Source organism: Mustela nigripes, chromosome 1 (assembly GCF_022355385.1).
Source record: "Mustela nigripes isolate SB6536 chromosome 1, MUSNIG.SB6536, whole genome shotgun sequence".
In the NCBI taxonomy this organism is placed as follows: Eukaryota; Metazoa; Chordata; class Mammalia; order Carnivora; family Mustelidae; genus Mustela; species Mustela nigripes.
In genome coordinates, this window is record NC_081557.1 from 16,301,528 (window position 1) to 16,313,753 (window position 12,226).

Sequence of the window (12,226 nt, forward strand, 5' to 3'; positions counted from 1 at the left end):
CACATTGGTAACATGAGATAGAGGAGAGGAAGTTCTACCACTGGGTATCTACTGCCTCCTTATTTCTTGTCCTTGTTTCTTAGGAAATAGATTAATCTAAGAATTCTGACTTAAAGATAAATATGTGAGAAAACAGAGCCTGAGGAATACTTCCTTTATTCAGGTGATCAGAATAGTAATTGTGATATCATAGAGAAGCTTCAATCTTGAAATACAACAGGAGGAAAATGGTTGAGACATGGATATGTTGAGGAACTGCTGAAAGAGGTCTTCCAGAAGAACAACTATTTGAGGGTTGTTTGTTTAGGATATTAAGTACTGCTTATGGGTGGTGACTTATTACTTGCACTGTAACATAGAAAATGCAAAACAACAACAACAACAACAAAAAAAACAAGGTGCAGTCTTAGTCCTAGGAAGAATTTAGGACTGAGAAAGAGAAACATGTTGTTAACATATGTAAGTACATATGTATGTTTGGAAAAAGACAACCATCTTGCTCTGAATTTTTAGTGCTAATTTTATGTCATTGAAATATACCATTAAAGGCAATATATTTAATTTATAACTGTATATAATATAATTGGAATACATTTTTCTAAAGCAAGCACATAGACTAACACTTTTGCTAAACTTTATACTCTGATTTTGAGTTTGGAATAATCTTCCATTTGACAAATACTTTTCAGTTTAGACATGAATGGATTTGAGTCTGAAGATCAGCAACAATTACAGAGAGAGAGGTACGGTCTAGAATATGGGTTTTTCTTCCCTCCCCTTCCTGCCAAAAAGATTCCATACTATTTAGTTCTACTCTTTTTCCAGTTTATTTAGAACACTTTTGTTTATCTAGGTGGGACCTAAGAATTGACAATTTTTTTTCTTATTTTATTTTTTAGGCATTTCTGTGGTGGCGAGATAGTGGTGAGGTGTTTAGTCTTTACTGAATGCCAACTTCATTCAATTTCCTGTCAAGGAGATTTATATCACCTTTCTGACCTGATGTACTTTAAAGGAGCATATCTTTTTTTTTAAACATGGGTCTGAGGGTTTAGTGTTAGCTAGAAGTTTCTTCCTTCTCACCTGACTGTTGCCTCCCAGATTAATTATGAGAATGACCAAAATGAGGCTCCTTCATTATCTGACACCTTGGTTGCCAAAACATGGATCTGATTGTTCATTGGGAAAAAGAAAAATTTGAGAGTTCTAACAAAGATAAATATGTGAGGAATATGTAAGTGTAATGCACAACGGTGCAATAGTTTCAATATTACTATTTAGTATCTATTATTTCCTTTACAAGTTAACCCCAGGCTTATGTGGTGGTTGTTGTTTTTTAATTTATTTTGAGCTTAATACAATACAGTGGGGAATCCTGTCTTATTACTCCTTTAGCAACACTGGCAAGAAGTTATTATTGATTATGGTTATGTTGTTTTTTTTTTTTCTGGATGGCTGAATTTCTTGAATTATTGTCAAACAAAAAGAAAAAGAAAAGAAGTTGAACAAATACCTTTAAATCAGGTTGGTTCATAATCAGTATTTCTAGTTCTGAGTGAAATGAAGCATATATAACTAAACAGCTTTGAGAATTTCATATACCATCTTGATACCACGGACTGTCACATTGACATAGTGCGTATACACTGAGATTTATTGCCATTCATTCCGAAAGAATGAAAGAATGACTAACATCAGCTTACTGTAAATTTCAAGCTTCATAAAAGCTTTCCAGGCAGTAATGCTTCACAAATGACTAATCACCTGACAGCCATTTTGTTTTTATAAATGAATATTAAACATTTTAGTGATTGGTATAGAATATAATTTCAAAATAATTGTGAATATCAACCATCTTTGACCATTTGATTTATCATCCTGTGATATTCAGATTAGTAATTGTGACTTCCCACTAATATGGAAAGTTCAGCTTCTAAGAAGTTTATAAGACAGGAAACTTATTTGAAATATTGGCAGTCTTTTGGCAGTTTTCCTTTTTGTTACAGCCATAAAGCTTGAGACATTTATAGGTGTCTGATGTGAATCCAGAAGCTATTCTGAAAACTTAGTAGAATCATAAAAATGGCAATATCAGGTGTCCTTAAAGTAAGGACAACTATTGTTTGTGAATTTTAGGTTTATGGAATTTTTAACATTTCAATGGAGTAAAAACAGAGTTGATTAGTTTTTATCACCTTGACATTTATTTTCAATCAACAGAAGACCACAGGGCTATTATCCAGCTTAGAGTTATTTAAGTCACTTAAATCAGATTTTAACCAATATCTTGGAGGTATGATATAAAATGTCAGCAACTGGGTAGAATTCGAGAATAAAATTATCCTGACCTCACATGAATATACACAACTTCATGATATGTTTAGGAATTTTGAGTTAATTACTTTTGAATTTCATTTTGAATTAAAAAGTAAACCAATAAGGGTCTTCTTGGGATTTCAAAGGTTAAATGTAGGCCGTGACTCTGACTATATCTTAAAAGTGGTGGGGGTGTGGGAGGTTGGGGTACCAGGTGGTGGGTATTACAGAGGGCACGGATTGCATGGAGCACTGGGTGTGGTGAAAAAATAATGAATACTGTTTTTCTGAAAATAAATAAATTTAAAAAAATGCAGGTGAAAGAGGTGGCATGAGGAGGGGGGAAAAAAAAACTAAATTGTGGGAGTGCAGAATTTAAGAGTTTTGACCAAACTGTAGCCCAGTGCAATTTTATATCTCATTCTCCTTCTGAATAGTACTCAAAAGGCGAGCATTGTGTTCATCTGACAAATCCTCTTCTCTGGTGTACTTAACATGAAGACAGATGATCTCACAGGTTAAAATTAGGTTTTTGATTCTCTGAGTCTAATTGAAGTGTGCATATGAACACATCAAATTTTATAACCACTATTTGCAGCTGTTGCCCTAGTTTTGAACTAGATCTTTACTTAAAAGATATGAGAGGAGGTGGGTTATGAATTATGTCTTCCCAAATTCAACTTTAAATATAGTTAGTGTGAAGATAAGATATTTTAAGGGGCACCTGGGTGGCTCAGTAGGTTAAAGCCTCTGCCTTTGGCTCAGGTCATGATGCCTGGGTCCTGGGATCGAGCCCCACATGTGGCTCTCTGCTCAGCAGGGAGCCTGCTTCCCTTCCTCTCTCTCTGCCTGCCTCTCTGCCTCCTTGTGATCTCTGTCTGTCAAATAAATAAATTTTTAAAAAAAGATATTTTAAATAGGTGTGATTAGATCCAACTTATACTTTTGTGAATATAAATTATATTTGTATTATGACATGCTTTATTGACTTACTAGAAAGGTAATTGTGGTTATTGTGGAATGCTTCTGTGCTATAAACACCTTGTATGCGATTTTTTTTTTTTTTTAGATGAAATAGTTTGTGAGTGGATACACACACACACCACACTACAAATGGATTGTTAAAGTACAATATTCATACCAGGGAAACTTATCTATGTGACCATTAGTCAGTTCAAAGGAATTATAAATGGGTATAAAATGTTAAATAATGTCCCATATTGATATTCTTTTGAAATTTGTACTTCTATGTTTATATTTAGCTCAGGACAGTTTTTGTTTTGCTTTGTTTGAGAGAGAGAGATTAAGACAGGGAGAGAAAAGGGGTGGGGCAGAGGGAGAAGGAGAGAAGAAAATCTTAAGCAGGCTCCACACTCAGCACAGAGCTGGACATGGGCATCGATCTTATGACCCTATGATCATGACCTGAGCCAAAATCGAGAGTCGGACACTTAAAACCAATGAGCTACCCAGATGTCCCAGCTCAGGATAGTTTTAGACAATAGGTAGACAATTCTCTTTTTGAGAAAGACATATAGATTGTAAACACTTCTCATTGTTTTAAAATCTGAAGAATCGCACATTGATTTTATCTAAGGAATAACATAATAGAAAAAAATAGATACATTTTTTAACTCTAAAAGAATTTTACAGTCCTTTACATTGACTAATTTTTAAACATTATCAGTGACTTTGTAGCTAAGAGTTAAAAATCATAACAGAGGGAGCAAGCTCCTCTTATAACAAATACGGTTTGAGAATTTAAATGAGAAAAAAAATTAAGCAACAAACATTATATGTTCTTTTCCATAATGAATATCTAAAGTATTATATGGAACTACTGAAAACAAGCCACTAAATAATACAGAAAGCTTTTTGCCACATTATACAGATTTGAATGGGAAGTTAACCTGGTGATAACAAAACACTGAAGAGTGATATGTAAATTTTATTTACTTTCCTGATTTACTTAGTCAGGGGTTAATGGCCAAATCGGATCCATTGCATAATCAAATGTTCCTAGGTTCTCAACTGCTTTTCCTCTCATGAACCATAACTTTGAAAACTCTGGTTTTTGGTTCCAATCATAAATTTCACCAAGATGAAGTCAAAGATATTAGAGCCTTTCATACTCAATTTCCCGAAGATTTGAGAACAAAAGAGTAAGAAGAACAAAGCAGCGCAATTTTATCATTGGTACATCCATGAATAGTGGAAGCTCATACTTCTTGAAACACACATGCTTTGTTTCTATGCCACCATACTTCTACTTTATTCAGTGTTCCTTTCCAGGATCTTAACATTACAAATTACACTGATAATCAAGAATGGTTTTCACCCAGTGGCAGTTCTTGATTCTGGATGTGGAGTAAGAATTAGGCTCATCCTAGGTAGAGAGGCCTTCCTGGGGTAAGGAGCAACTGAGAAAACTTTTAGTGGTCACTCAGGATGTCATAAAGATCAGAGACTTAGAGACATCAGATCAGCTGGCTTGACCCAACCACTTCAGTGGAGTTACGGGTTTCCACACAGGAGGCTGGGGAGCTAAGCTGAGATCTTCTTAAAGGCTTACTGATACACCCTTCAGGCTCCTAGTGCTTATGAAGTAAAGGTCAACAAAGGAGGGAATCTTCCCCTAACTCACCACCAGTCTCTAGGACTTCCTAGATTTGGAACTATATAAAGGGAACGGGGCAGAAATGGTCTATGAAATAGAATATACAGACTTATTGTAGACTTTCAAGGTAAAACAAATCAAAACAAAGAAACAGAAAAACAAAACTTGAGAATCAGCGAGGTGCCCCATCAAAGCCCTAGGAGTCCAGGCAAGAGAAATAAAGTTGAACCAGAGGTAAGCTAATTCTTACTATAAGTTTGACTCAATTCTGACCAAGGTAAATCCATGTGGAATTGAGAAGCTCATCCTCTTCCTGTCTTCCTAATGAAAGAAAGAAAGAAAGAGAGAGAGAGAAAAGAAAAGAAAAAAAAAAAACAAAGGAAAGAAAAAAATGGGGAAACAAAGAAAAAATGAAAAGAAAAGAGGAGGGGCACTTGGGGGGCTCAGCTGGTTATATGACTGCCTTCAGCTCAGGTCATGGAGTCCCAGGATTGAGTCCTGCATTGGGCTCCCTGCTCAGCGGGAGCCTGCTTCTCCCTCTGACCTTTCCCCTCTCGTGTGCACTTTCCCTCTCTCTCTCTAATAAATAAATAAAAATAAAATCTTAAAAAAAAAAAAAAGAAAGACAAAATAGGAAAGGAGAGGAGAAGGGAGGGGAGGGCAGGGGATGGGGGAGAGGGGGAGGAAAGGAAAGGAAGAGAAAGAGAAGGGGAAAGGAAGAGAGAAAAGAAACCTAGGTCCTGGATGCTTGGAGGTGTAGAGCATCACCCAGAGGCTCTTTGCTTCCTTTATTCAAGACATGGTGAGAAGCACAAAAATATGGTCAATAATCAATAGAAGAAAAAAGAAATAAAATGATAAATGCACATAAGTGTAGGTATTGTATGGGAGTTACAAGGCAAGAACTTTAAAAATTGTGAAAGAACTATGATTAATATGTTCGAGAGTGAAATGTTGGTGAATTTCAACAGGTGCTTGGAACCTCTATTACAAAAGGACATGAAAATTCTAGATTCATATAACACATATGAAGTTTTGAATATGATAATTTAGGCAACAGATGGGCGACATCATAAAACAAGTTTGGTTCTTTAGAAAATAGGTCAATAGAAAAATGTCTAAAATAAATATCAGAAAGCAGGGAAAAATGGTCAAATAAGTAGGACAACATGGGGTATACTTAAAAATTATAAAACACATCTCTCCTGGAGCTCCAGAGAGGGAAGAAATATGTTAATTTACTTTGGCCTTATTAAGTTTCAGGATCCTGTTCAATGTCAGAGTTGCCTCTCTTGCCCGCCTTATACTAATATAAATGACTAAGTAGGGTTTTATCAATATTGACAAAAGTGTCTGAATAGGAAAACAAAATGCATGTTTTTCTGTTAGAATGATGTATCCATCCAGCAGGTTAAAGGTCTGTTTGTCAATTAAATTGGTCATCCTCAGATTATTTTAGGCTCTAAACCCTTTTCGAGTGTGTTCTCTGAAGGCTGTGCAGGATTGAAAATAGTAAGAAATAAGGGAACACATTTTTCTTCTGATTGTTCAGAGAAAGTCACCTTGGAAATGGAAAGGTCATTTTTTAGTATGAAAAATGGGGTCATGTTTGAAGTGATAAACGATGTTGAATGATCAGGATTTACAGAAACGGCAGTCAAAAATAGACAACATTGCCACAATTCAAGCCTCTACTATATAAATTGGTACTCCAGAGAAGAAAAAAGAGTTTGGAGATGGAAAAAGAAGTAAATTATGTATTTTCAAGATCCACTTGGAATTAGTAGTTGCAGTTCATAAAATTCTACTGCTGCCCCTTGAAATTTCAAGCAGTCTTGCTGATGGTGGAATTCAATTATAAATGAGAAACTTAATTTCAGTGGCTTTAGTAAATATTGCATCTTTCTTAAATCAAATAATAATTTAATTTCTTCCTGCTTGAAGCCCCTGTACCACTTAGTAAGTAAATACTACCTACATATATGACAGTGTTATAGCTCCTTAAAACCATGTGCCTGGTGAGAGGAAGGAATGACCCGCAAAAACAGCAATGACAACAAAAACGTAATCTTGGTGCCCCAAAAGGGTATTAGAGTGTTTGTAAGAGGACTTTCACTTATTTTTATTAGTAAGAGCATCTGACAATAAAATCATTAAGACAAACAAAACCTGCTGCATAAACCTCTTACACAGGGACAATCGGGAAATAAAAAGAATCAACATAGAAATAATCCCAGTTTGATTTACGGCATAGCTCCTGAATCACAAGAAATTTGGTTTCCTGTAGAAAGGGGCAATTAATATACTATTTATATTTTGCATTTTCTGTGAGGGTACATTTAAATATCATTTCCATTCATGTAAACAAATAGGGTACTGTCCTTGGTGTTTACTTTTCAACAAGATAATACGGTTGATTTAAATTCCTGGTCTTTTCCATTGTTCCTAGTAGTGAATGGGCAGACATTTTGTGTGTGTGTGTGTGTGTGTGTGTGTGTGTGTGTGTGTGTGTTGGGGGGGGAATGGGACTAAGTGATCCTAATGACTAAAGACAGAATAATGGTTTATCATGAAAACATTATAAATCATGAAGGCAGAGTGACAATTCTCACTAAAAAAAAATGACCAGGTAATTTAAAGTGAAAGGGATAGGTGTATAAATGGATCACGGAGGAGTTTAGCAGGAATGCACAGTGAAGGAAGTAGGAAACTTTTGTTGAAGGAATCCCCTATATGAGCACTTTTCACTACATACTACTACATTTTCTGACAGGTAAAACAAATCAAAGCTAAATTCTTCTAGTTAGGGAGTGGGATACGTTTTTGAAAAACAAAACAAAACAACTCTATCTGGCAAACAGAGGGACTAATAAATAAAATACCCACTTTCATATAATGATTGAATCTAAGAAGGTGCCAGGAATGGTGAGAAATAATGAGAAAACTCTCTGTGGCCAGTAAGGTGATCCAGTTGGGAAATTGGATGGATGTCAGTCAAATAATTCCTTTTTGAACTTCCTTCAATACCTTTGGGACATATGAAATATTTACAATGAGAAGATCTAGATGATATCATTTATTTCTCCAGAAAGTCTCAACAATTCCCCGTTATCTACAGAACAAAGTCCAAATACCCTTGTGTAACATCTATGGGCTTCTCCCATCTTATTTAAAATAAAAATTTCAGCATAATTTCTGATTATATTTTTCCATATGCTTCATGCCTGAAATACAGCATCAGACTTGCTTTCTGGATATGTTTCCCCTAAATCTATTTTATGCTAGATTATGCAAATCTCTCTTCTTCATATGAAGATTCAAGTTTTATCACATTTGCAAAACCCTTCTTGATGCTTACCATCAAACACTATATCAAGTGTCTTTCTTTCCCTGTAGTCAAAGAATACCACACATAAACATTATTTCAAAATGTCTTTTCTTTAACAGGAAGTTATTTATAATTTTCCCCACTGTTTGTTTTAAGAAATATAAAGGCAAATTCTTAGTTACAGTTCTTTTTTACTCCTCACAGCAGTTTACCCTGGGTTTTCCATATAACAGGCATTTGCAAAGAGTGTTGAATCAGCAAATGAATAAAAGGACTATTTATGATTATATTTAGTGCTTGGGGTGATGAGGGCTTTTTGCAGGTCTATGGTATCACTATTTTGTATTCTGGGTATTAATGGCTTAGATCATGGTTTTGCAAAAATCATGTCTTTAACTATGTAGAAGTGGTAGAAGTAGCAATATGTGTGTGTGTAATGTTCAAAAGCAAAATTCAATCAAGTAATATTTGAAGTCCTAATTGGATTTATTAAATGATTCATGAATCTGGCAGCATCCCATCTAGCAAGCAGAGGAGAGTTCTGATGAGCTGCACATAAAAAGGAGGAGTTAAAGGCAGAGGGAACTGGGAATAAAAGGAAATTATTAGCAAAGAATGCATTTTTTTGTTTTTTTTTGTTTGTTTGTTTGTTTTAGATTTAATTTATTTGACAGACAGAGATCACAAGTAGACAGAGAGGCAGGCAGAGAGAGAGGAGGAAGCAGGCTCCCCGCTGAGCAGAGAGCCCGATGCAGGGCTCGATCCCAGGACCCTGGGATAATGACCTGAGCTGAAGGCAGAGGCTTTAACCACTGGGCCACCCAGGCGCCCCAAGAATGCTTTGTTTTGGCAAAATTACCCTTCTGAAGGGAATGGAAGGGGTCTATCAGTGGATTACTTCCCAGCATCGGCCAGGAAATTCCAATTTGGCTGGTGAAATGTTACATTCCATTTTGGAGCTGGGGCGGGGACGGGGGGGGGGTGGAGGGAGAGTGTTGTAACTGCCTTTAGGTTAGGTTTTAAATCTGTTTACTGACATAAGGTCTTAACATAATTAACTCCATTTTGGGCTTCTGACTCTTTGTAACAGTAATAACGTATGTTCTGAGATACTCTAATTTTAGGAAAACATTTTCATGTTATCTTCTTATGGTCATTAATAGAAACATGAAATTTCCTTTCATCTTTCTGTCTCCCCTTCATTTATTCTTTTTCCTCGTGTATTTTTCTTCCTTTACATAATAAAATTCTTTATTTTTCTTCCTTATATATAAAATTAATTCCATAAATGCACAATAGAGGAGATTTTTGACAATCAGATGGATTAAAAATCTACTCTAGAAATTTGCAGCTACTTCGATAAATATAAGACATTTACAATCTTCCACTGACCTCTGAAGTACACATTACATTTGATTTGTGTGTAGAATTTCTGACTTTGGTTGTATCAGTATACAGATTGATGGTTTTTTATTATACTTGTATCCTGAAGACTTAAGAAAAGGAAAAAAGATATCATTAGTAAACCTGGTCTGGAAAGATATCCAAAATAATTTTTCTGTCTCAAGAGGAGCAGGTAATTGATATAAATACGTGACCTTTGAAGCACTTATCGGAACCAAGCAGACACCCCTGCTCTAAGTACAACACATTACTTTCTGTTCGTATTTGGATAGAGAAGCTTGCATATTAAGAGTCTGGGGCAGAGGGTGAACATGAATGTGATATAATCATTTTACTTAGATTCCCATATCTGTTCTTGCTTTTTATTTGTTACATGATGTATGAACAAGCTTTATACTTGGAATTTTACATGAACCTTTGGGATTTTTCTACCCAATACTAGGTTATATATTGTATGATCTTTATATATTTAATTTTGAAAAAAAATAATTCTCCATCACTGAAACATCTAGCTCAGAATTTGTTCTAAAGGCTCTTGAGATAATACAACTTAAATTAGGAGGAAAATGCTCTATTGTGAGTATAACTTGTTACTGGCCGTGATGAAAGTATTGTATATATTATCTTATTTAGTTCTTGGGGAGAGGAATAAGGTGAAATATGTGAGTTTAATCCTACTTTACAGGTGAAAAATATTTATATTAAATAAAGAAAGAATCTAGATAAATCACTTTCATTTGTTCTGGCTGGAGAAATGTGACAAGCAATCACTGGAAAATCTTGCCACATATTTCTTCCATACAAAGCATAAGAATGTCTGTAGGATAAAGAATATTAACAGAGAATAGCAGTGACATACCATCACAATTGGAAAAATAAAACTCTGCCCAACCTCAAACACATTGTTTGACACAGGAGAGGAAAAAGCAAAACAAAACAAAAACTTTAATTTGCAGGGCAAATTTCAAAGAATTTGTCTGACAACAGTGATAGATATTCACTGTAGCTGAAGAAAGTACAATATAGGATAGGGATTAAAGTCCTAATTATGGGGAGGGGACAAAAAGGTTATGAAGAAAAAAAAGCAATAATCAGAATAACTCTTAAATATGTTATAGAACTTAGAAAATTTGAAATAACTATATGTAATATGTTAAAGATTCTAGTGAAGATAAACACACATGATTAAATAAGAAATTTCGGGGGAGGAGTCAAGATGGCGGAGAAGTAGCAGGCTGAGACTACTTCAGCTAGCCAGAGATCAGCTAGATAGCTTATCTAAAGATTGCAAACACCTGAAAATCCATCGGCAGATCGAAGAGAAGAAAAACAGCAATTCTGGAAACAGAAAAACAACCACTTTCTGAAAGGTAGGACCGGCGGAGAAGTGAATCCAAAGCGACGGGAAGATAGACCCCCGGGGGGAGGGGCCGGCTCCCGGCAAGCGGCGGAGCAACGGCGCACAAAATCAGGACTTTTAAAAGTCTGTTCCGCTGAGGGACATCACTCCAGAGGCTAAACCAGGGCAAAGCCCACACGGGGTCAGCGTGGCCTCAGGTCCCGCAGGGTCACAGAAGGATCAGGGGTGTCTGAGTGTCGCAGAGCTTGCGGGTATTGGAACGGGAAAGCCGGCTACAGAGACAGAGCTGACAGTAAGCTCACAGCTCGGGGTTACCTTGAACCGGTCGCAGGCTCGGTGAGCTTGGATCGCGGCCGGAGGTCAGGCAGACGTGAGTGACTGGGCGCTGTTCTCTGAGGGCGCACTGAGGAGTGGGGCCCTGGGCTCTCGGCTACTCCGGGCCGGAGACCAGGAGGCCGCCATTTGTATTCCCATCCTCCGGAACTCTACAGAAAGTGCTCAGGGAACAAAAGCTCCTGAAAGCAAACCCGAGCAGATTACTCACCCTGGCCCTGGCTAAGGGCGGTGCAATTCCGCCTGGGGCAAAGACACTTGAGAATAAATACAACAGGCCCCTCCCCCAGAAGATCAACAAGAAATCCAGCCGAGACCAAGTTCACCTACCAAGGAGTACGGTTTCAATACCAAGGAGAGCAGCAGAATTCCAGAGGAGAGAAAGCAAAGCACAGAACTCATGGCTTTTTCCCTGTGATTTTTTTTAGTCTTGCAGTTAATTTAAATTTTTTTCTTTTTCATTTTTTGCTTTTTTTTTTTTTTCTCGCCTTCTGGTTTAATTTTTTTTTAACTTTTACCTTTTTCTTTTTTAACGTTTTTTAACTAGTTTATCTAATATATATATATATTATTTTTTATATTTTTCTTATTTGTTTTCTATTTTAAAAATTCTTTTCTTTTTTTTTTTTCATTTTTCTTTTTTTTTCTTTCTTCCTTTTTGAACCTCTTTTTATCCCCTTTCTCCCCCTTACAATTTGGGATCTCTTCTAATTTGATTAAGCATATTTTCCTGGGGTTTTTGCCACCCTTTTAGTATTTTCCTTGCTCCTTCATATACTCTTAGCTGGACAAAATCACAAGAAGGAAAAATTCAACACAAAAAAAAGAACAAGAGGCAGTACCGAAGGCTAGGGACCTAATCAATACA